Source organism: Schistocerca nitens, chromosome 6 (assembly GCF_023898315.1).
Source record: "Schistocerca nitens isolate TAMUIC-IGC-003100 chromosome 6, iqSchNite1.1, whole genome shotgun sequence".
Classification (NCBI taxonomy): domain Eukaryota; kingdom Metazoa; phylum Arthropoda; class Insecta; order Orthoptera; family Acrididae; genus Schistocerca; species Schistocerca nitens.
In genome coordinates, this window is record NC_064619.1 from 313,799,597 (window position 1) to 313,826,639 (window position 27,043).

The 27,043-nt window shown below is 43.6% G+C and overlaps 1 protein-coding gene across 1 annotated transcript in view; it reads left to right on the forward strand.

Annotated features, from left to right (window-relative positions):
• LOC126262421 (multiple C2 and transmembrane domain-containing protein) overlaps window positions 1–27,043 on the forward strand; it is a 1,124,939-nt gene that overhangs the window by 180,458 nt on the left and 917,438 nt on the right. The window contains exon 2 of the mRNA XM_049959054.1: window positions 3,144–3,252. The gene's annotated coding sequence lies outside the window, so the exon portion shown is untranslated. The remainder of the gene's footprint in view (window positions 1–3,143; window positions 3,253–27,043) is intronic.

The window sequence follows — 27,043 nt, forward strand, 5'->3', positions numbered from 1 at the left end:
GATGGTCGGCCGGGGAGGCCGTGCGATTCTGGGCTCTACAGTCTGGAACCGCGCGACCGCTACGGTCGCAGGTTCGAATCCTGCCTCGGGCATGGATGTGTGATGTCTCTGGTTAGTTAGGTTTAAGTAGTTCTAAGTCTAGGGGACTGATGACCTCAGATGTTAAGTTCCATAGTGCTTAGAGCCATTTCAACCATTTTCGGCTTGACGTTGATTGTCAGAGTTGTTGGATATCTCCTGAAGGTATTGTGCCAAATTCTGTCCAACTGTAGAAATGGATCGTCAGAATCCCAAGATAGTTGGAGTGCTCTGCCCATAATACTCCAATTTTTCTCAATTGGACAGAGATCCGACGATTTTGTTGTACCGCATCACAGAGACGCAAGCAAGTGAACAGGCTGCTCGATCCTCCCCCTGGCTACACCACGACTAGTCCGTTAGGTCATCTTTGGAACGCAATACAGACGCGATTCTACTTTCGACATGTCCTTTTATATTTAACTGTATAAACATTTTTGTTAAATGCTTATCCAGTAACTACACCTGGCGAGTTAGTCTCACGAACACGTTTTTGTGTCGCAGCTGCATCCCAATGCACTGAGATTAGCAATACCGTTCACATTATGAGGCTTTCACCACTGTGGTTTCGTCTCCACTGTATTATCATAGCTGTTCAGCGATGCCAAGCTAACTTCGTTCATATCTCGTGACGATGTCATTTTGGCTTAATCATGTTTGGTTAATATAAGGCGTCTCCTGTTTTATTCAAATATGTTTCATCATATTTTTAAGCTAATTTTCCCGTATACACCTAAGACAAGAAAATCACGCATGACATAGGAATTGTCCGAACGGGACTGAAATTAGTGGATGTGATGGACACGTACAGACAAAAAAATGATTGCAACGTTGGAAAAACTGGATGATTTCTTTAAGAGAAAGACGTTCACAAATTGAGCAAGTCAGTAACGCACTAGTCCTCCTCTGGCCCTTAAGTAAGCATTTATAAGGCTTGCAGCCGGCCGCTGTGGCCGAGCTGTTCTAGGCGCTTCAGTACGGAACCGCGTTGCTGCTACCGTCGCAGGTTCGACTCCTGCCTCGGGCATGGATGTGTGTGATGTCCTTAGGTTAGTTAGGTTTAAGTAGTTCTAAGTTCTAGGGGACTGATGACCATAGATGTTAAGTCCCATAGTGCTCAGAGCCATTTGAACCATTTGTTTACAATATATATAGATGATCTAGTAGATAGCGTCTGATGCTCTTTAAGGCTATTCGAAAATGATGCAGTTGTCTATACCACAGTAACAACGGCAAAAGATACTAAGAATTTGCAGAACGACCTGCAGAGAACTGATGAATGTTGCAACCTCTGGCAGTTAGCCCTGAACGTAAATAAATGCAACGGTAGCGTTCTCGCTTCCCACGCCCGGGTTCCCGGGTTCGATTCCCGGCGGGGTCAGGGATTTTCTCTGCCTCGTGATGGCTGGGTGTTGTGTGCTGTCCTTAGGTTAGTTAGGTTTAAGTATTTCTAAGTTCTAGGGGACTGATGACCGTAGATGTTAAGTCCCATAGTGCTCAGAGCCATTTGAACCATTTTTGAAATAAATGCAACATATTGCGCATACATAGGAAAAGAAATCCGCTACTGTACAGCTACATTATTGATGACAAACAGCTGGAGACAGCGTCTGCCGTAAAATATCTAGGGGTAACTATACGATCTTAAGTGAAGTGACCACATAAAACAGATAGTGGGAAAAGCAGACGCCAGGCTCAGATTCATCGGAAGAATCTTATGGAAATGTAACTCATCCACGAAAGAAGTAGCTTATAAGGCGCTTTTTCGCCCGATTCTTGAGTATTGTTCATGTATCTGCGATCCCTATCAGGCAGGACTGATGGAGGAGATAGAGAAGAGCCAACGAAGAGTGGCCCGTTTCGACACGGGATCGTTAACTGGCGAGAGAGCGTTACGGAGATGCTAAATGAACTCCACTGGCAGACGTTACGAGAGAGGCGTTGTACATCACGGAAAAATTTACTATTGAAATTTCGGGACACCACTTTTCAGGAGGAGTCGGACAACATAATACTTCCCCCCACATACATATCGCGTATTGACCACGAGCAGAAAATTCGATAAATTAGAGGCAGTACTGAGGCTTACCGACAATCATTCTTCCGACTCACTATTCGCACGTGGAACAAGGTTGGAGGGATCAGATAGTGGTACCGAAAGTACACTCCGCCACACATCATTAGGTGGCTTGCGCAGTATGATGTAGATGTAGATGTGATGGTCTGGGGTGCCGTTTCATGTCACAGCAAAACTCCTTTGGTTGTCATCCTTGGCACCCTTCAGCACAACATTACGTCGACGATATACTTATGCCCTGTTTTGTTGCCCTTCGTAACAGGCCATCCTGGGTTTACGTTTCAGTAAGATAATGGCCGCTCGCAGACGGCGAGAATTTCTACTGTTTGTCTTCATGCTTGTCAAACCCTACCTTGACCAGCCAAGTTGGCCGGATCTCTCGCCCAATGAGAAGATTTGCATTATTCTGGGCAGGGCCCACGAAACAAGTCGAGATTTCAACGATCTAACGGGACAATTGGACAGAATTTCGCACGATATCTTTCAGGTTGATATTCAGTATCTCTGTGAATCACAGCCAAGCCGAAGAACTGCTTCCTTAAGGCCCAGAGGTGGACTAATGCGTTATTCACTTGCTCAATTTATGAAGCTCTTTCTCTTGAATAAATCATCCAATTGGACTAAAACTGTTATGATTTGTTTGCATGTACATGTATGTCACATCTACCGATTTCCATCCCATTCGGATAATTCCTTCGTAGTGCGTTGTATTTTTTGTCTAAGTGTGTATATGAAATTAGTACGGGAACATTTTCATTATTGTGTAAGTTATTGTTTACAAGATGTGTACTACCCAGCAGTTGTTTCTGATTTCCCTTCTCCAGACCGATCTGAATATGGTCATTATGGAGCTAAATCGATTATGACAATATGTTTGTGATCATTAACCGAAATTAAAAAAAGAAGTTGTTACAGTGCTGTTTCATGAATCTGAAATATGCCTCTACAGCCGAAAATGTCACATGATCGCGGATCGCGTTTGTTGCAGGTGGAGGACGCGACGCGTAGGCGAGAGGCGGTGCTGCGCCAGCACACGTTCTTCCTGCTCAGGGTGCTGCTTCGCCGTGGAGTCGACCTCGCACCGCGGGACAAGGCGGGTGAGTACGCGCTGGCAGCGCCTGGCACGTTTGCTGCCTGCGTGGCGTGGCTGCTGTTTCGGAAGCATAGCACAAGAACGGAGAATTCAAGCAGTGCCAAAACTAGGTAACAGACATGAGAAGGTCGGCAGCGAATGCGTTTTACTGGCGAGTACATTCCGCCCAGACTGACACACAAACGGGAGCCACAAGTAATGAGCGAGCCAAGCGTCTCCCTGCACTGCCCACTACCAGTTCAAGAGTCTCACTGCACACCACAACAAGAGTGTACCACAGTTCCAAGCTCATACCTTACACAGGCTCATTTTCCTGAATGGCGACAAACGATAGGAAATGATACGTGAGAGTACAAGGAACAAAAACGATCATATGGACATATGGCTGGTATTTACACTTTAAGGTGGAGGTAGATCTCCGACAGTGGCCTCCATATCAGCAACAAGCCAGACGACACGTCGAACACTTTCCACGACCGCCACTATCTGATCACCGACAACGCGTGAATGCCTTATTACCCACGGACTGCCTTCACAACACCCACCTGTAGGGTACGGAGAATCCCCATGGTACGGTGACAGCGAAACATCAGCACCAGTTCAGCCTTAGTATGTGTGGGTACGGATTGCTAATTACCACCTCGTGGGAGGAGTCACCCTTCCACAACGCCTCACAGTCGAGGCACATCTATACTTCCTGCGGATGACCCTGCTTCCCTTTCTGAAAGAGTTGCCTTTGGTGGCACGAAGGGTACTGCAGCTAGTACATGTTGGTGCTCCATCTTACTGCCATCTTGAGTGTGGAGATAAACACTAGTACAGACAGAACGTTACTCTCCCCCTCCTCTCCCACCCTTGCCTGGAGTGTTCTGATGTGTGTTTTCCATCACTGAAGCCGACACTGTCAAAGATCTTGTATCCGCGCACTGAAGTGTGTGTTCTCCCTCGTAACGCATTTCCATCCAGTGCCGATATGACGTTTCTGCTCGTTATCCTCTCAGGGACCGTTTCATGCAGTTTGTCCACATTTAGCAAAATCGTCCTGTAGAGTTTGCCCTTTCTTCATGTTAGAAGACGAGTGATTTCGAACTCAAAATATATGAATTTGGAATAATTGTTAAAATCTGGCACATACAAAAAATCTGAAATCATCAGTCGGTTCATTATTGAATATTACACCCGTCAACAAGAAATTCGAAATACTTCACTGCATAAGTTTCGAGTAATTGTGACATAAATATTTATGACTTTTTCAGACAGTTTCCAGTCTGTATATTCTCAACCACTGTACCTAAGATGTTTTTAGCATTTGACGCTCTTGCGCATCGAATTGGTGCGCCTGTTAAGCTATGTGGGAGGCTCAGGAACGTCTACCTCTACGGCGTGTTGGGGCTCGGCAGTATAGTGTGCTATCTGCTCTGACGACGTCAGCATCGAATAATATGCTATATGAGCGAATGCACTGCTCGTCACACAGTAATTAATAAATTCATTTTAGAGTCTTCAAAAGGTGGCCACCTGTATTGCAACAGCAACTCCGTCACTGTGATACTAAAATAAAGATCTGTATTGACTACATTTATTGCTTAAGGATCACCTACTCTGACTCTTTTGTAGGATTACGAAACTTAAAAAACTACAGGATAAATGTCCTAATTAATAACAGCAGTTTTATTCCATCAATCAAGAAAAGAAAAGATGACTGTTACTCAGTTATCGCCGTACGAATCTTAGACTATTTTTAGCAAACAATTTCACAGTAGGAAATTACTGGTATCTGACAGAATCATCCAGACCATCGACGATTATTCTAATCTAGCTGGAAGCTGTTTAGGGCACACGATAGACTTCCTAATCTGTGGATCTTACAATTAGGCAAGGTGAAACGTATACTAGATCCTTCATCTATTACCCAGTTCACTAAGGCAACACCAGTTGCTCACAAAAGTGTAAAGACCCTTCAACTACAATGCAGTATACTAAGACAACACGAGTTGCTCACAAGTAAGCAAAAATGAAATGCATATAAGCTCCTTGAAAATATAGCCTAGTTTACGAAGGGAAAACAGATTTGGTAATTTTACGACATAGATTGTGAGCTGCGTAGAGAACGGGTAGTGCAAGACGCAAAGCGCGACACTCAAAGAACACAGCAAAACACGCCAGGGTGAAGCCGCAGCATCGCCGTCACCGACTTCTCGCCCCTACTTCTATCCTCTCTCCCACAAAACTATTTGGAGGGGAGGATTCAAAACTTTAGCTACAATGATGATCGACACTTTGCTAAGATTCATCAAAGTACAGTGGAGAGCCGCCGAAACTTTTCTTCCGTCCCTTACCAATCGTATTTCTCCATGCAGAGGTTGGCATTGGCTTAAAGGCAGCAACTCACTGTTTGGCCGAGTCCCTCATGTCAGAGCCCAAATGAGAGATTTGATGCTCATTCTAGAACTGCAAAATCATTCCATTTTTCCACGGTAAACTGCAGAAACTGCAAGCCCGCTATTTGTATCAGCCCAAACAGGATGATTCGATTCACTTCGCCTCACAATATCCCAGGGAAACACCGCGGATGGAGAGCAGTCTTCAAAGATTTGCGATGCCGTTCCGTCAGAATCAAACACGCACACCTGCTGCTAGATTCTGTGACTCCGCCCTGAGACAAGTATTTCCTGGAGTAGTCGTGGAGGACCAACAAAGCCTTCTCGTGCAACCGCGGTCCGTGCTTCCGTCGAGGCAAGATGATACTTTTAACTGTGACATACATCTTAAAGAAATATGGAAACAAAATTATTAATCGTCGCATAGCGACATTTGACGAAAAATTCACTCAATATTTGTGATTTATTTACGGATAACATAATTTCCTGATTTAAAATGCTTGTGCACCCCAGAAAATACATATATCAAAATACACTACTGCCATTAAAAGTGCTACACCACGAAGATTACGTTCTACAGACGTGAAACTTAATCGAGAGGAAGAAGATGCTGTGATATGCAAATGATTAGTTTTTCAGAGCGTTCACACAAGGTTGGCGTCGGTGGCGATACCTACAACGTGCTGACATGAGGAAAGTTTCCAACCGATTTCTCATTCACAAACAGCAGTTGACCGGCGTTGCCTGGTGAAACGTTGTTGTGATGCCTCGTGTAAGGAGGACAACTGCGTGCCATCACGTTTTCGACATTGATAAAGGTCGGATTGTAGCCTATCGCGATTGCGGTTTATCGTATCGCGACATTGTTGCTCGCGTTGGTCGAGATCCAATGACTGTTAGCAGAATATGGAATCGGTGGGTTCAGGAGGGTAATACGGAACGCCGTGCTGGATCCCAACGGCCTCGTATCACTAGCAGTCGAGATGACAGGTGTCCTATCGGCATGCCTGTAACTGATCGTGCACCCACGTCTCGATCCCTGAGTTAACAGATGGGGACGTTTGCAAGACAACTACAATCTGCACGAACAGTTCGACAACGTTTGCAGCAGCATGGACTATCAGCTCGGAGACCATGGCTGCGGTTACCCTTGACGCTGCATCACAAACAGGAGCGCCCGCGATGGTACACTAATCGACGAACCTGGGTGCACGAATGACAAAACGTCATTTTTCGGATGAATCCAGGTTTTGTTTACAACATCATGATGGTCGCATTCGTGTTAGGCGACATCACGGTGAACGCACATTGGAAGCGTGTATTCGTCATCGCCATACTGGCGTATCACCCAGCGTGATGGTATGGGGTGCCATTGATTACACGTCTCGGTCGCCTCTTGTTCGCACTGACGGCACTTTGAACAGTGGACGCTACATTTCAGATGTGTTACGACCCGTGGCTCTACCCTTCATTCGATTCCTGTGAAAACCGACATTTCCGCAGGATAATGCACGACCGCATGTTGCAGGTCCTGTACGGGCCTTTCTGGATACAGGAAATGTTCGACTCCTGCCTGGCCAGCACATTCTCCAGATCTCTCACCAAATGAAAACGTCTGGTCAATGGTGGCCGAGCAACTGGCTCGTCTCAATACGCCAGTCACTATTCTTGATGAACTGTGGTATCGTGTTGAAGCTGCATGGGCAGTTGTACCTGTACACGCCATCCAAACTCTGTCTGCCTAGGCGTTTCAAGGCCGTTATTACAGCCAGAGGAGGTTGTTCTGGATACTGATTCCTCAGAATCTATGCACCCAAATTGCGTGAAAATGTAATAAAAAAATAGAAAAAGTAGGTTCAAATGGCTCTGAGCACTATGGGACTTAACATCTATGGTCATCAGTCCCCTAGAACTTAGAACTACTTAAACCTAAGTAACCTAAGGACATCACACAACACCCAGTCATCACGAGGCAGAGAAAATGTAATCACATGTCAGTTCTAGTGTAATATATTGGTCCAATTAAAACCCGTTTATTATCTGCATTTCTTCTTGGTGTAGCAATTTTAATGGCCCGTAGTGTAGAATAAACGCTGTACATGGCTGTACAGCAAAAGTATCCAAGGCTGAAGCGTTTGCATATCTAAGAAATGTGCAGTTATCGCTTTTAGGTCTATTATTTTCATAATTTTTGTGAATTTACGGCTCTTATATTAACTGTAACTAATTATCTGTGTTTTGGTGTAGTTAGGGGCCCATTTCATCTGATTAAGCTTAAAATTATGCGTCTGATAGTTCTTTTTATGTTACAAGACTCCACTGGTCCGTCCACACTTTTAATAACAGTGTGTCTGAGTTAGTGAGTTTCTGCCAGTTCTGCGATTTGGTCAGCGGCAACCGTCAACACTCCACGCCAAGTACCTGGCTGGGTTTTACCCACTGACATCGCGACAGGAGTACGTCTTCTAGCTTCAGCTGCATTCCTAGCCGGCAGCTCAGGGCCACACCTCGCTAACACCTGTCAGTCTCGAGCGTTTATCTCACCTCGGCCCACCTGCCGCGCGCGCCACTGCGTCTCTCTCACTCCCTGCCTCCCTCACTCTCTCCCTCCGTCCGTCCGTCTCTCTCTCTCTCTCTCTCTCTCTCTCTCTCTCTCTCTCCTTTTTCTCTCTCTCTCTCTCCTCTCTCTTCGTCCGGTCATCAGAAATACTATTGTAGGGACGCCGACAAGTTCAAGGAGGTACTCATTCGAGGAGAGACATAGAATGCACATTTACACGGTGTGTTCCGGTGAACTTTGGGTATCCCATAGGAAGAACAGCGCTTTCTCTGATAACACATTGTGGCCGAAATTAAATCAGTGCGAAATGTGTGCGGTTTACCTGGAATGCGTTTAATGCACCCGTGGATCAAATGACAGGAAGTCAACAACAGTGTGATATTTTTATTGTGATGTAACAACAGGACACAGTGGACGTATGGTCTTGACATGAATTCATTATATATCTGCTGAACAATGGATACTGCACACTAAATGAAGACTTCTGCACTAAAAAATCGCCTGGTCTTTCCCTCTGTTACTTTTATTGGTAGCTCAAGCTGAAAAGACAGATTTACACAAAGTACCGCGATGCAGTGGATGAGCGACAAAAGCACACTGAACTTACTACCGCTGCAATCTCTCCAAGGGAGCACATGTCTCAAATGATGCAAAGTGATCACACAAAGAGAAATCCACCTGTTCGTTCTCTAGGATAACATACTCCATGTCACACTTACAAATATTTTCTAGACTAACTGTGCGTGTCTTTCTGTGTGTGTATGTCTGTGCGTGTTTTCATCCTGTACTACGGTGTCTGTGAATGGAAAATGAACAGGACCTCCTTGGCAGATTAAATATGTGTGGTAAAAAACAGCCTGGATTGCTATTTTTTTAAACGACGACCCATTTCAAAAAAATTTTCAAATGGCTCTGAGCACTATGGGACTTAACATCTGAGGTCATCAGTCCCTTAGAACTTAGAACTACTTAAACCTAAGAACATCACACACATACATGCCCGAAGCAGGATTCGAACCTGCGACCGTAGCGGTCGCGCTGTTCCAGACTGAAGCGCCTAGAACCGCTAGGCCACTGCTGCCGGCCCGACCCATTTCAGTCTGAGTAGAAGACGAAAGTGAGAAAAGGAAGACTCAGCCGTGATAATACAAAAATTACGTGAGTATAACATCGTAAATAATACCGAGAGTGGAACTACAAACAATATTAATACGTTATGAGCAATTCATACCTCCTGCTGGAAGGCGCACTTTGTCAGTAATGATAAGAATGTAACATAAAACTACGTAAAAGATGCAGCAGAAGCCATGCGGAAGGTTGCATGGCAAATAAGGAGACAAATTGACAAGTCAGTTCCGCCACATGACTGACTAGTCGACTCATTCAGCTCAAATAAAATTCTTCCACAAGTAAAATTATTGAAATCGAAGCTACGTTAACCTAATACACGTCAGTATGTATGATGTGTTCCATGATAAAAGTATAAATACAAATATAGGAAACAAGCTTTCATTATATTTTACATTGTACATACATTTTCATGTGTGTTTCTTATTTTTATTTATTTATTTTTTTTTTAATTTCATGAGACACAGCACAATTAACGGACACATTTCATTTGCGTTATTTGACTCTCCCACCTACTAAAACACAACTTTAAGAACTTACGTTCATTTAAAACTAAAAATTAGTAGGGCTCTTAATATAAACAAAGATTAATATGATAAGAAGAAGGTGGTTACGAAAACAGCTATACCTTCTAACAAAGGAGCTGCAATATAACAGTATGATAAAACACAGAGTGGCCTCTAAGGTGCGACACATAGCATTTGTATGTCCATCTGTTTGGCAGGAGGTCTTTGGGACGACGACCGTTTACTATCGTGACAAAATAAAACATCTACAGCGGTCGTTATGATTTTATTTTATTTTGTTGCGACGAGTTTCAGCGCTTCAATGCGCCATCTTCAGGCTGTAGTTGATGCTCTATGTTGGCAGTTGCCGGTTAGAGTGCTGACTCATTATCTGCGTATCCAGTCATGCTGGCATCAGATCCGATGTATATACGGATCGTATCAACCCGTTCCGCGTCAACTACAGCCTGAAGATGGCGCATTGAAGTGCTGACACTGGTTGCAGCAAAATAAAAATAAAATCATAAGGACGGCTGTAGGTGTTTTGTCACATACCATAGTAGGGTGAGTCTTGAGTGAGGCACAAGACATATAATTGACTATGTAACTATCTCCATTGCATCCTCTGTCTTTTTTACGTAGTTCATCTTTCAGTACGAGCTCTGATTTCCCTTATTTTATCGTGGTGATAGTTTCTCCCTATGTAGGTCGGTGTCAACAAAATATTTTCGCATTCGGAGGACAAAGTTGGTGATTGTAACTTCGTGAGAAGATTCCGTCGCAACGAAAAATGCCTTTGTTTTAATGATGTCCAGCCCAAATCCTGCATCATTTCTGTGACACACTCTCCCATATTTCGCGATAGTACAAAACCTACTGCCCTTCATTGAACTTTTTCGATGAACTTCGTCTCAGTTCTATCTGGTAAGGATCCCACACCGCGCAGCAGTATTCTGAAAGAGGACGGACATTAGTGTAGGCAGTCTCCTTAGTAGGTCTGTTACATTTTTTAAGTGTCCTGCCTATAAAACGCAGTCTTTGGTTAGCCTTAGCCACGACATTTTCTATGTGTTGCTTCCAATTTAAGTTCTTCGTAACTGACATACGTAGGTATTTAGTTGAATTTACGGCTTTTAGATTAGATTGATTTATCGTGTAACCGAAGTTTCACGAATTCCTTTTAGCACTCATGTGGATGACCTCACACTTTTCGTTATTTAGGGTCAACTGCTAATTTCCGCACCATTGAGATATCTTTTGTAAATCATTTTGCAACTTGCCTTGGTCTTCTGATGATGACTTTATTAGTCGATAAACGACAGCGTCATCTGCAAACAGCCTGAGACGGCTGCTCAGATTTTGTCCCAAACTGTTTATGCAGATAAGGAACATCAAAGGGCCTATGTCGCTACCTTGGGGAACGCCAGAGATCACTCCTGTTTTAGTCGATTACTTTCCGTCAATTAATACGAACTGTGACCTGTCTGACAGGAAATCACATACCCAGTCACGTAACTGAGACGATATTCCATAAGCACGCAATTTCACTACAAGCCGCTTGTGTGGCTCAGTGTCAAAAGCCTTCCGGAAATCCAGAAAAACGGAATCGATGTCAAATCCCTGGTCAATAGCACTCAACACTTCATGTGAATAAAGAGCTAGAGGTTTGATGGAATGTGTCGGTATAGGCGCGGCAGCAAACCAGGACTGGAAATTATTGGGTAGTCGAGTTTTGAATCGTGTAGGACCCTACAGAGGTGTTCGATGTGAGTGAGAATATGTGTGAATTTGACGAGATGTTAAAGGATCCACGTGCTGGTAGATAAACGGATACGGACGGGAGGCGCAGGGCATGGCTTTCAAAGATTTGCAGGGGCTGGTAGAACGTAGGTGGAGCGGAGTAATTGCAGCGCGCAGACGCATTTTAACAGTTATTCTTGCCACGCTTCATATCCAAGTGGAATGGGAAGAGGCTCCAACGTTCGGTACAGTGGGAAATGCTCTGCGCCAACATTTAAAACTGGGCTGCCAAGTATGGTTTACAAAACACAGTGAGAAGTGCCCTGTGCAGTACACATCAGAGTGGTTTGTGGAGTATGTATATACACTACCTGATCAAAACCGTCCCGACATCACTAAGCAATCAGGCAATGATCACTGGATATCACGAGACGCAGACTCGCCGATATAAAAAGAGGCTGCTAATATTGTGTGGTCAGAAGGGAAGCAGTAAAATGAGAACGGGTCAGGCAGAAGGACTTAGTGAATTCGAAGGTGGACTAGTCGTTGGATGTCACCTGAGTAACAAATATATCAGGGACATTTAAACCCTCCTGAAGATGTGACTTAAGTGAAAACGCGAAGAAACAGCCACAGCTAAACCAAGCCATGCAGACCTCATGTACTGACGGGCAAGAATCGTCGAGCATTGCGAAGGATGGTTGTAAAAATCGCATGAAATCAGCGAGGGACCATTCGTGTGACTCAAAGCGCTACCAGTATTCCAAGTATCAGAATGACTGTGCGTTGGGTGTAAAAAAAAAAAAGATAAATAAAATAAAGGGACAATGATCTAGCAGCTGCTAAACCACACATTTGTGTAGCCAGCGTTAAGCAACGCTTGAGGCAGTGTAAGTACTGGAGACGAGTTTTTTGAGTTATGAACCATACTATACCCAGTGGCAAACCAATGGTACGTTCTGGGTTTGGCAAATGCCTGAGAACTTAACGTACCACCAAGTGTTGGGTGAACAGTGTAGTACTGAGGAGGTGAAGTGGCTAACCAATGGTACGTTTTGGATTTGGCAAATGCCTGAGAACTTAACGTACCACCAAGTGTAGGGTGAACAGTGTATTACTGAGGAGATGACGTTACGGGTTGGGGGTGGGTTTCGTGGATGGGATGACATCCAGTTACTGCGCTTAAGGAAACGCTAAAATGGAAGGATGAGCACACTTTACAGCGTTGCGTACTGCTTACAATAGAAGAACAGTTCGGAGACTGATTGTTCCAACTTGCATTACAGTGCACACTGGCATAAAGCAACATCTCTGAGACAATGGTTTGTGGACAATAACACTCCATAAATGGACTAGCCTGTCCAGACTCCCAACCTCAACCCAGTGGAACACCTTTGATATGAGTTAGGACGTGGACTTCGCTTGAGACCCCAGAGTCAAACATCACTACCTTCCCTGGTTTAGGATTATGAGGAAAAATGAATTTCCATACTTCCAAAGACATTCAAACACCTCACTGAAAGAGTCCCTAACAGATTTCAAATCATAAAGGCGAAATATGGATACATCCCATATTAATGCCTAGTAATAGGTGTCCGGATAATCTGATGAGATAGAGTAGCTGGAAAACTATTGGAGGGCCGCACTCTTTACCAAAACGCCGGCGTTCTTCTGGGCGCCAGATGTCGCACATGTCCTGTACCCCCCCTCCTCCCCTCGCCCGCCCCTACAACCCGAGCCGCCAAACTTGGAGCTGGGCCAACAGCCACGGGCACAGCTGCCGCCTTCGATCGCCGGAACCTGGCCTGCCCTGCCCCTGCAGACACAGGCCTAGGCCGGCCAATCAATGGCCGTCACGTTTATTCAATCAACCGCATCACCTGCCCTCCACAATCCTTTCCGCTCTTGACGCATAACCACCTACATGTCGGAGGATTTTCGGTACAATTGAGAGGTCACAACGGTGGTCGTAGAATACATGTCAGAGTTTTCCGACAAGCAGTTGAAACCAGGTCGAGCGCGGAATGAGGAAGGAAGGATGAACAGAGTTTAACGTGCCATTGACAGTGTGGTCATTAAAGTCGGAGCACAAGCAATATTTCGAAAATATTGGGAAAGAAATCTGCAGCGTCCTTTTCAAAGCATCCCGGTGTTTGCCTGGAACGATTTAGGAGAAATCATGGGGAAACTAAATCAGGATTGCCGGACGAGGACTCGAACCGCTGCCGTCCCGAATGCGAGTCCAGCGTGCTAACCAATACGACACGTCTCTCGGTGAGCACGGTGTAGTGGATTAGTTCCGCTTTCCTTTAATTGATCAGGAACATCCAGTAGATCGGGAAAAGTAATTGTTCGCCTTTACACTTTACAGACAATAAGATTGAATCCAAATACGAGGGTTCTCCATGAAGTTTTAATTATAACCTGGGAAAAGCCAAGCTGCAACTATGAAACTTTGTGATGGTGTTGGTCCTTCTCGACAAATTCACCCTTCACTACAACACATTTTTCCTAACGGAGAATACCGTGGCGGACACCTTTGTTGCACAAGTCTGTATTCTGGCTGTTCAGGTAACGTTCCACTTCGAAAAATCAGTTCCTCGTCTGTCTGGCAGTGCCTGACACACAATGGGTTTCTTCTTCCGACAAATGACGAAGAATTCACTGGCCATCGTGTCTGGAAAATGCAGAGTCTGAAGGAGGAGTGTGTGTGACTCTGTCCTACGCCGGTCGGGGTGGCCGAGCGGTTCTAGGCGCCACAGTCTGTAACCGCGCGACCGCTACGGTCGCAGGTTCGAATCCTGCCTCGGGCATAGGTGTGTGTGATGTCCTTAGGTTAGTTAGGTTTAAGTAGTTCTAAGTTCTACGGGACTGATGACCTCAGAAGTTAAGTCCCATGGTGCTCAGAGCCATTTGTGTCCTATGCAGAATGGGGTGGGGCGTTGTTGAGGAGCAGAAATACTTCTTCGGGCAGGTTCCCGCGACAGTTCGTCTTGACCACCTCTTGTAACCTCGTCACGATACTTCATCTGTATCCTTCTGTGATAGTTTTTCCCCTTATCACATACTCTGTTAGCGCCACTCAACATCAGTGGTAAAAACGTACTCGGTGTCACCTTGCCTCATGATGGCTGGGTCTTCGCTTTTTTCCAGCGTTGGTAAACCCACATGTTGCCACTGACTGCCTTGCTCCTTTGCCTCAGGGTCACACTGATACTCACCGCACTCCCCCATTTTGACTAGGTGGCTAAAGAAGTGATGTGTATTGGCGTGACCCAGTAGCAACATTTCCGCTGCTACTTCGGTTCTGCGGTTTTTTTTTTTTTTTTTTTTTTTTTTTAATGTGTGTGAGTAGTCGCGCCACCCATAGGGCGGCGAGGATTGTCGACTTCGTAATGGAATACGTTGAAAAGTGATGACTAATTCTCACTGTTTAGGGTTCCGCGCCTCAGTCTGTTAAAATTGGTTCCTCTTAGGATCGCTCTGTTGTCGGTCGGTCGGTCGGCCGGTCTGTCTATTTGTCCTACTGTTAAGAACCCTTTTCCTCAGGAACGAGTACTCATATCAATTTCAAATTTGCATTACATATTGAGACATACCGTCCGTTGGCGGTGTAAAAATTATAAGCTTTTAAGTCAATTCAATCAAAAGATACGTTCATTTATATCACACAATTCGTTTCCCGAAAACTCACTCATCCAAACCTAACGGGTGCTTTGCGTTACCGCTACCATGCCAACATTAATATCGAAAAAATGTAAAAATCATTAATATCCTCGATTTTCGTAATGGATAAACTTCCTTTGTACGTCGAATTAGGAATCCTCGGGTTTCCCGCCGCGTCAAGTGATTAAAGTTACACGAGCTTTCGGTAAACCACTCCTTGGCCACTGCCAAGTGGTAATGACTGCCAATACACTAGCTTCGTGCTGCGATGTCAATGATGCTTGGGGCATCGCCGTATATGGGCATATGTTGACTCGGAGTTCGATGCGCCCGCTTCAACAGCGCGGTCGCTGGATACCACTCCGTCCTGAGCAGCAGGTCACCATCTCTCCTTAGGGTGATATTGGTGATTTTTATTTCATTGTCATCTTTAATTACACAATCCCAGAAGCTGTTAGTGCGAGCACGGTCAACTAAAGCATATTTCTCCGTGTAGCGTAGGCGATAAAACCTCTCATTCTCCTTGCTGTGGTTTTCCACAGCACGCACTGTATGTCCGACGCAAGACTGGCCACGCACGCAAGGGATCTTGTAGAGCCCAGGTGTTCTGAGACCTGCTGCGTCTCTTGTGTCTTTTCAACAGGTGGCTTATCTTTCCAGACGCACTGCCACAGAATGTCATGAAAGCAAGTTTGTTTTCTTGCTACTCGTCAATGGTCTTATTGTCATTATTGTTTCAAATCACTCCTTTATTTGACGAACGTCGTAGCCGTTTTTCCTGAAGACCTTGCGTAGGTGGCTCAGCTCATGGAGCAAGTTATCAGCGTCTGATATTATTCTTGTACGATGCACCAATGTTTGTAAAACAGAGTGTTTTTGTGCCTGGTGATGATGGCTGATGGTGTGCAAGTATAGACTGGTGTGGCTAGGTTTTCTATAGAAGCTGTGGCAAACGATCTATTCCCTGTCCTCCATGCAACGCCATCCGTCTGATCGTAATACAGGCCATTGTACAGGAAACAAGAAGACGTAAAAGTGTGCCTAAATAGCTCGATGACGGCACTTACAAGGAAATGGGCTATTAAAGGGTGGTTTTCTATCTTTGGCCCGAAAAACAAATGTTCTTTGAGAATTTTGTTTCTCGGAATGTCAAATTTGGTCAAAATTTTTATTGATATTTCCTCTACAGACTTGAATTTTTTCGACAGGAAATGTCTAATTTGGTCAATGTTTTTGTTGATATTTACTCTACAGACTTGAATTTTTTCGACCGGAAATGTCGAAGACCAAAGGCGGAAGTGCCGTCGGAACGAAAAAAAATTTCGATATAGACCTCCACGCGCGGTATGTCACAGGTCAGTCGGGTCGTCTGAAATCAAAATTGAGTTGACGCTAGAGAAGTATGTAAGATTCTTTAGGAGTTGTACCTTGCTTACGATATTTGGACCATAGGAAACAAAATGGCGACCATTTGAAAAAAAAGTGTTTTTTATCTTTTTTCGACATCTTCGGCCAAGTCAAGATATTTATGATTGATGGATCGGATTAAAAGTGGTACAACTCCTAGACAATTTAGTTAGCTTCGTCGGAAACAATGAATCAAGCCAATCGGTTCAGTAGATTTGAAGTTACCATACCGCGCGATAAAAATAAAATTCATTTCGAGAAAAACGCGTTTGAAGTTTTGACTACATACAAATGCAATATTATGCAACTTAGTTTCAGTCTGCTATTCCGGGTCCATAAACTAGTCCTTCCTCTTCCTCATAGAGGTTGTTCTGCTCGATCTGGGCCATCCTTTCAGTCTGGAACCGCGCGACCGCTACGGTCGCAGGTTCGAATCCTGCCTCGGGCATGGATGTGTGTGATGTCCTTAGGTTAGTTACGTTTAAGTAGTTCTAAGTTCTAGGGTACTGATGACCTCAGCTGTTAAGTCCCATAGTGCTCAGAGCCATTTGAACCATTTTGGGCCATCCTGCGCTGCTCCAGAGCAACTCGTACGGCGGTGACAAGCGGTTTTCAGCCGCTTGAATCCAGTGGTCGTCCGAATGCTTGGCGAACTGCGTCGAATAGAGTCCCAGGGTGACGTCCATCGTTGTCATGGTCTTCAGAATTGCTGAATACCCTACGTTGAAGCTGCTCACGGCCAGGAAAGTCGCAATCTCCACAGTCTTCGCACTAAAATGCTAATGCTTGGGGCTAACTTCCAAACACACGCGTTCAAACGTTCATTTGAATTTTGTGTGTTTCCTCCCAAGCACCGGTACAATAGCTCGTCCTCTGAAAGAAAAAAAACTGGTGCGTGAAAAAGGCCGATTTCAGGCAGCTGCATATTTTTGTTCAACCGCGAATAACAAACATTTCCGTTCCGTATTCGGAAAAACCGTTTCAGTGCTGGATTCTAAACACTTTTATGGATCCAATAATGCAATTGAAAAAATCGATTTTTTGAACCAAAAGATAGTAAACCTCCCCTTACGTCCAAAGAGTCTTCGACGGGCACATTCGTAAACAGCGCCACCGCATCAAAACGGAAGACAATTTCACCCTCACACTTTATGAATGTGCCGAAAGCTCGTGTAATTTTAATTACTTGACGCGGTGGGAAACCCGAAAACATTTTGCTGAATGCTAACGCAGCGAGACTCTGCGTTCTTACATTTCTATATACGTAATTAAGATTGTACGGAAACCTCCTTGCGCGATTCCTACTCGCTCTGACCAGTTTTTCCACTACCGCTCTGACTGTGATAGCCGATCTTGGGCTCACGTACCTCCAACTGTTCCTCTGAGTCTTTATGGGGACATAATAAGTGATTCCGTACTTCGTTATTCAAACTCGTTTGAGCACACGGCAAGCGTTTGCGCCACCTAACAACTGTGTGGTTATGACGGCGCATTCCTGCTGTACACTTTCACCAATTCAACACCAATTACCGTGGTACACTTCACTTCATTTCTTTAATTCTACTCAATGATAACAAAACATTGTCATCGTCCTGTCGATTTTGGTCAGTAATGACCATTTTCAATTGCGTCAGGAAACAGTTTTTGTGGCTGGCTCTGAGCACTATGGGACTTAACATCTATGGTCATCAGTCCCCTAGAACTTAGAACTACTTAAACCTAACTAACCTAAGGACAGCACACAACACCCAGCCATCACGAGGCAGAGAAAATCCCTGACCCCGCCGGGAATCGAACCCGGGAACCCGGGCGTGGGAAGCGAGAACGCTACCGCACGACCACGATATGCGGGCCAGTTTTTGTGAATCTGGACTGGAATCAAAGAAGAAAATTCTATACTTCCTAGACCACTTCTTTTATTCGCGACTATGTCACAGCCTGTAATACACCATTTCATAAATGGGCTCTGACATTTTCTATTTGGCTCCTTTAATAGCATGCGATGATATTGTGACGTGAGGATCATATACACTACTGGCCATTAAAATTGCTACACCAAGAAAAAATGCAGATGATAAACGGGCATTCATTGGACAAATATATTATACTAGAACTGACATGTGATTACATTTTCAAGCACGTTTTGGTGCATAGATCCAGAGAAATCAGTACCCAGAGCAACATCCTCTGGCCGTGATAACGGTCTTGATACGCCTGGGCACGGAGTCAAACAGCTTAGATGGCATGTACAGGTACAGCTGCCCATGCAGCTTCAACACGATACCACAATTCATCAAGAGTAGTGACTGGCGTATTGTGACGAGCCAGTTGCTCGGCCACCATTGACCAGACGTTTTCAATTGGTGAGAGATCTGGAGAATGTGCTGGCCAGGGCAGCAGTCGATCATTTTCTGTATCCAGAAAGGTCACTGCAGGACCTGCAACATGCGGTCGTGCATTATCCTGCTGAAATGTAGGGTTTCGCAGGGATCGAATGAAGGGTAGAGCCACGGGTCGTAACACATCTGAAATGTAACATCCACTGTTTAAAGAGCCGTCAATGCGAACAAGAGGTGACCGAGACGTGTAACCAATGGCACCCCATACCATCACGCCGGGTGATACGCCAGTATGGCGATGACGAATACACGCTTCCAATTTGCGTTCACCACGATGTCGCCAAATACGGATGCGACCATCATGATACTGTAAACAGAACCTGGATTCATCCGAAAAAATGACGTTTTGCCATTCGTGCACCCAGGTTCGTCGTTGAGTACACCATCGCAGGCGCTCCTGTTTGTGATGCAGCGTCAAGGGTAACCGCAGCCATGGTCTCCGAGACGATAGTCCATGCTGCTGCAAACGTCGTCGAACTGTTCGTGTAGATGGTTGTTGTCTTGCAAACGTCGCCATCTGTTGACTCAGCGATCGGGACGTGGCTGCAAGATCCGTTACAGCCATGCGGATAAATGCCTGTCATCTGGACTGCTAGTGATACGAGGCCGTAGGGATCCAGCACGGCCTTCCGTATTACCCTTCTGCTAACAGTCATGGAATCTCGACCAACGCGAGCAGCAATGTCGCGATACGATAAACCGCAATCGCGATAGGCTACAATCCAACCTTTATCAATGTCGAAAACGTGATGGTACGCATTTCTCCTCCTTACACGAAGCATCACAACAACATTTCACCAGGCAACGCCGGTCAACTGCTGTTTGTCTATGAGAAATTGTTTGGAAACTTTTCTCATGTCAGCACGTTGTAGGTATCGCCACCGGCGCCATCCTTGTGTGAGTATGCCCTGAAAAACTAATCATTTGCATATCACAGCATCTTCTTCCTGACGGTTAAATTTCGCGTCTTTAGCACGTCATCTTCGTGGTGTAGCAATTTTAATGGCCAGTAGTATAATAAACGAAATACATTGCATCAGGTCAATAAACATATCTCAACATTATGACGTGAGGATCATATATACACCTCCCGTTCGAATTCAACTCATGAGCCATTTGATGTTAGCCCGGCCTCGAATCGTAGGTAGAAAACAGTAACTGCGCCTGCTCCCTGTTTCATGTGGACTACCGAGAAATAGTCACATATCCAGGAATGTAGTTTAACGAAAAAGCTTACGATCACGCTTCCCCGTATGCTGTTGAGAACTCTCGTGTTCAAATGGCTCTGAGCACTATGGAACTTAACATCCGAGGTCATCAGTCCCCTAGGACTTAGAACTACTTAAACCTAACTAACCTAAGGACATCACACACATCCATTCCCGAGGCAGGATTCGAAATTGCGACCGTAGCAGTCGCGCGGTTCCGCCTATATCCGCTTGGCCACAGCGGACGGCACTCTCGTGTTGTTGAGTCTGATGCAATGCAGTGAAGCTGAACATTTCCAATATGTGGCGAAGTAGAACTTACTTAAGAATAGAGAGCTACACTATACTAAACTTAGCAACAATTCAGCATATCAGAAAGTGCAGATAATTTAGATGCAGACGAAAGCAGCGCGTATTTAGCAGAGATAGCTAGACAAACAGTAACGATGCGACAGATTCCCATGAATCCATGGTCCCATCACGATTATCCCTTGTCCACTGCAATCGTTGACGTCAGAGATCTGGTCTACTACGTGTGGTTGCATAGTCCTTCAATTGCTCTCCGTAGATGCTCGTCACAGTAGCACGTGACGTACCGATCAGCTTTATCATTTCCGAGATGCTCGTTGCCACGCACTGGGCCGTAACAATCTGGCCTTTGTCAATACTGCCTTTTTTTAATTTCCCAAAGAATAAATGTCGATATATAATAATACATTTCTTCTAACAATGGCAATACCCGTTGAAAGATTGTAACTCTTATTTGCTTTGCTGAATAGCGTAAGATTGTGACTTGAATTTGGTATGCTGAAATCGGGTGCTAATTAGACCATGAAAGCGGGTTACAAGCCGTTGAGCTGCCTGGGGAGAAGTTAACCGTGCGTTTACTGGGCCACTGTTTCACGACTGGGTAACTAGTCTAAATTTACCACATTACCAATCAGACTATCATTGATTATAATCTTTTACAGTCATACAACAACCGGTAATATATCTATATAAAAGGAGAATTTAAATAAAAAGAAAGAAATCAGTTTATATTTGCAAATTTATTTTAAAGATTGTTCATTGAAATTTCAGCATATTATACGTGAGTTATAACTGAGCTGGTGCCTTATTTACGATTGTGAGACTGTGAGATTGGAATATTACGGAACACATAAAATATGGACCCAAGATTGGGAGACTGGATATAACACTGCATTCATAAAACAACACACAAAGAACATTGAAACACATGCAACAGAAAGTTCACCACAACCAATAGATTCAAATTTTCAGTTAAAGAAATTATTTTCATAGCACAATCCTGTCCGTCTTGTAATTACCCTTCACGTGGTCAACTTGGTTTACAGAAAGCGTATAACTCCACAATAATTTAGATAATAAAAATAAATTAGATCAAAAAGCAAATTACAAAACAAAAACCTCGAACTGGTTACTAACGTCTTACTACTAACCTGATGGGTCAAACAGTTATATAAGCACGTGGTACTGGTCTCACAAAGTACACGCCACGTGGGTTGAACATAAAGAAAAGTTGGTATATTCAAAATCTTTTCAAGACGATACGTTATAATCACACAAGCATTTGCATTTAAGATTGATCTTACTTAGAGTTACTGACCAACACGTGGTTCCACTTTACTCACAAAGTAGTAACAAAGCAACTACCGCAAATTAATCTGAACTGGACACGAGAATTACACTCCGCTGCAATTAAAGATAACCTTAGCTATTTTAAAGCTAACCCGAAATAAAATGATTAAATTCTCAGTTAACCTGAACTTAACAAATCCATTGTCCTATGGACTTAACAGACACGCGCTTGGCCGGAGATCTTACCACTTCAGACGCTCGCTACCGCCAGACTGCTACTGCTGGACTGCCCTGCGCTACTACTGGACTCCAACTGCCTACTGCTCGGCTGCAACTCTCCAACTGCCAGACTCCCACTGAACTCCCCTGCGTGCTCCCGAGAGTCGCTCACAAAGACCAACGGAAGGCGCCAGAGGGGCAGCTTCCTATACCAACATGACAGGGGACGGACCGGACCATACTAAGAATGGAAACCTCTCTGCTTTTAGGAACCGTAGCTACCTGTTTCAACGTTGGTCCTACTGTTCTCTAGCAGACAGCTTTGTCTGCTACCCTCAAGCATGCAGCTACAAACACATTTGATCATTCATCCTCTCACACAGAAGGGAAGGGGGATGACAGTATCTTATCATACACAGTATATAAAAGAAAGCGGATGTAGGTTCCGTATGAGACTGTGTGACATGAATTACATATAAGAATTACATATAAACTGTGCTTTAAAGTGTAGTAGTGTGAGAGATCGTTCTTGTTTACGTGTAAAAGTAACACGTTCCACTACTCAGTCTCCTCCCAGATAGTCAGAAACGCCACAGTAAATTTAGAAGAGGAATTTATTCCTTAAAAGACAACAAATTTGAGAAATTAAACATGAAAGGAATCCAACAGAGACCTTTCATAACCCCAACGCTCCGGGAAAAGACTGTGCAGGGAATTTTCTGGCCATGCTAGGACATTCCCAAGCAGGCTTCTCACACCCTACTTAAACCAAAAGTGTAAAGAAAAAGGCAAAAGGTCACCAGCTACTTGCTAAAACACAATAATTTCAAACATCTTTACAATCTACCAATTTCAAAGAGAGAAAAAAAAAACACACAATCTGTGACACCTATTTAAAAGATCATGTAAACCTAAATCGGTCAGCAAGTAAAAACAATGGTTCCTGTGTCATTAATATGAAAACAATTTCTGGTTGTTACCCTTATGGAGTTCACCAGTATTTGCTCATTGCAAGAGCCAACTGATCACAGGCAAATTTATGACTGTTTATTAACAAGCAAAATTTATGAAAATAGCAAAGGTGCCACAGCAATTAAAAAAAAGAACATGAAATAACATCAGTATTATAAAGCAGAACTTTACAATGCACAATTCGCAAAAGCAAAAAAAATTGATAAGAGAAAAAACATGTTTTACAAAGCGGTTATCGCAAAAAAAAATTCTATATCTTACAAAACTAATAATCTGTAGAATTAACCTAACTATGTGGCACTAATTTAATCACTCTACAATATTTCAGTTAGTTAGCAAACAATGAGCACTGTGTCATTATACTGAAACTACAATAATTGTGTGATTGTTACCCTTAAGGGGTTCCTCACAGTAAATATGCCCCATGCAAAGGCTAATCGATCACAGCCCAATGAGAATGAATAGCAATCTGACTGATAAAGGAAGCAGTGCCACAGTAATGAATTTATGAAACAAAATATCACAAATCTAATACCTAACACAAGAACAAACATTGATCAATAAAACAGTACAATAGTCAACATCTAAAACAAAACACCAATAAATAAAACACCTGCAAAGTACAATAGTCAAAGTTTAAAAAAATATAGAACACCTGCAAAATACAAGAGTCAGAGTTTAATAAACACCAATAAATCGAGTCCCTGCAAAACACACGAGTCAAAGTTTCTGTGACAGAAACACACGTATATGCATTGAACTAAGAACCGTATAATCACTGTTCACTTATACACTCACTAGTTCCACTGTTCCGTGGCACAATATAAGGGGAGGGGGAGGGGGTTCGTCGCCGCAGCTGTCAGTAGGGATTTTTGTCCATCTGTTGCGTGCGATCCCGCCGTCTCTGCCCTCTCATGAAGTTTCTCTTGTGTCACGAACATCTCGATTTTGTTCCATGTTTGTATTGTCAAATTCGTGCAGTATCCTCGATTGACATGCCAGGTTGATATTCCTGGGAAAGGATGACACTTCAATGGCTCTTCTTCGTGTCACCCTTAGCGACCAGAGAACATCTAACCATGAATTACTGTCGCTTGACAGTAGGCATCCGTCAGGAAATGTCGATAGGCGTCGTTGACGTCTGCAAGTTTCTTTGGACAGTTACCTGTCAAAAGGTTCCACGCCCCTTGTGTTGTTACACCGCGGCCGTCTCGTCACGGTCGCGTGCGTGTGGTGCGTTGCCAGGAGATGGATTTCCGCGCGGTGGACCGCTCGCCCATCTCAGGTCATTCCCTTCAGGAAGGGTCGCGTGGGGCGGCCGCCCATTAGCTACAGGTGCAAGGGAAAGTGTTTCCCGCGTCCTTTTGTTGTCGGCCGCGCTCCCGAAGTGGCCTGGCTGACAGCGTGTCCCGCTGGGAAACCCGCCAGTTTACAACTACCTGGCTGCTCCCGCTGTCTCTTAAGAGTTTTGCCGGTTCGCTTTCACGTTCTCATCTGCATTCACAGAAATTTTTCATCATCCTTATGTGATTACACAATGTCATACATAATATCACTAAGTATTGTCTTTCACAATTTTTAAGAACAAAGTTAGATGAATCGACAATATAAAATTAAAAGTTAAATGACTTGACAATATAAAAAATAAAAGTGAAATGACTTTACAATGTAAAAATAAAAATTAAATGAACTGACAATACAATATTTAAATTCACATCACTAATGTGGTTCACTTGCGTTTTAATAAATCAAATGCTACTTATTAATTCACTAAAATGAATAGGATTATGCCTTGCGCAAGTATAGGTCAGGAAAGCATGTGGTTCACATGTTATTTACACACACACATGCACACCTGTTGTCTATTCTACAAACTAACTACCCATAAACATGCATTACTCAAAATTCTACTTCTATCCACTACTAATTAATCCAACAAGCTACTTCAATGCTATTTCAACACCGTGTATATACCACTACAACATTTTTTTTTTTTTTTTACTTCGTACTCTTCTTGACGCTCACGGCATACGTCTTGTCACATGATAAATATGTAGAAACTTTCCTTAAACATACACAGTAAAAAGAACAATGGTTATTTACACGCCAAAAACATTTATACCAGTTCACACACCTGAAAAGAGACTCGCAATAATACATTTATCATACTCATACATTCACACATGAAACAGTAAGAAAATTTCATCTAAAATTATGTTATGACAAGAATTAATCACACAGATGGCTCTGAGAAGGTAAAATATTTTAATTATACAGGTTATATTACATTTTCTTACCCATTTTGCTTCGATTTCGTTCCTTCTTTACGTTACCTTTCGCCTTCAAATCAGTTATTTCGCCTGTGGTGGTTATTCTGGATTCATTTCTCATGAATGGCAAAATTGTGGTCACCTCTATTCTGTAAAACAGTATCATCTTAACATATTGAACTTACAACAGACACAAAAGATCCGAATCCTCCTGAAGTATAAATGACAATGTTTTGCTTCATCCTTATTACCTTAAACCAAGCTTTCCTTCGTTCCCATAATCAAAATTATTTAATCATCCTCTACCTTCAAGAGGGAAACTTCCTCAGTACAAACCATATAAGCTGCAGTGCATCCCGCACCAGCGAAAACAGTAGGCTGTAATGCTCACAGCATCAGCAAAATCACATAAACGTCGCTTTTCTAGGACAAGTATTCACGCAGAATAATTTTTCGGGCTTTGCCTCAACATCAATCAAGACTACAAAAAGGATCCATATTTCCGTTCCATTCTCCATTTGCTGAAAAACTGCTCGTATTTGACTACCACAATAATATTTCAGGACCACGTAAATTACACAAACCACAATTCTTCTTTCACCTTGAAGGGAATCAATATACTACTTACGAAATCCACAGACATCACTTTACGTACTCAGCTATAAAGAACAAAAAAAAACATATATCATCAATATTAACATATCATCGCATATTGGGAAACCAATGGTTAAACAATCGTATTATCGCATCCTGTTTTCAAGATTCCAAACTTACTCATTCCTTTCTCAGAGTTCTCCTATCTTAAAATATTCATACAGCACGCATACTATAGTAACAGATCCTCATTTATACTGACAGATATAGGATAGTAATAGGTAGATAGTAGCACTGAAAGCAGAAAATCGGAAACAAGGCTACTAACAGCTGGGGACCTGGGTTTGCCAGACCCATAATACCCACAGATCGGATATTCCCCTGAGTTCTTGCAATTTCAGCAACGATCTTGCTTCTCTCAGGAGCGACTCTTTTCACTTGACACAAAAAAAGCATTTCACTTGTTCACAAGGAAACCTTTTATCTTTACGTTTGAATTAAACTAAAACCTAATTGCACAAGGAAAGAAAACAATTAAAACATCACTTCAATCAATCACATAGAAATATCTTTATCATTATTTTTACTAACATATTATTCAAAATTCATAGGCCACAAATTTAAACTAATCAATTCATTCTCCTCTCTATAAATCCTATGTACTCATTTGCCCTGTCGCTCATTTGTTCCGATTGGCGCCTTCTGGGCTGATCATTTGTCATTTCCGGTTTCGTTCATTCCCATTTGTTGGATTATGTCTGGGGTTGGCCGGCCGAATTTCGACATCATGTGGGGCTCCGCCTACAATTCTACTCCCACCGTGTTCATCGTAGTAACGATGCTGGTTGCCGTACCTGTTGCGTTCACGATCTTGTCCCCATCCTCTATCATTTCTGTTGCTCCATCTGTGTTCGCGACTGTTACTCCAGTTTCTATACGGCCTGTCTCGATTATTGTTTCGTTCGCGTCGCGACGACCAGTCACGCCGTTGATTAGTAATACGGCCACGACTGCGATCGCGCTGCTGAGCCCCGTAATAACTTTGTGCCTGATTAGGCGGGCATTCTGGTGTATTGTATTCCAACTCTTGGAGAAGCGTTTTAAACGTTTCCACGTCCTCTTTGCATCGTCCCGCAAGAATGACGT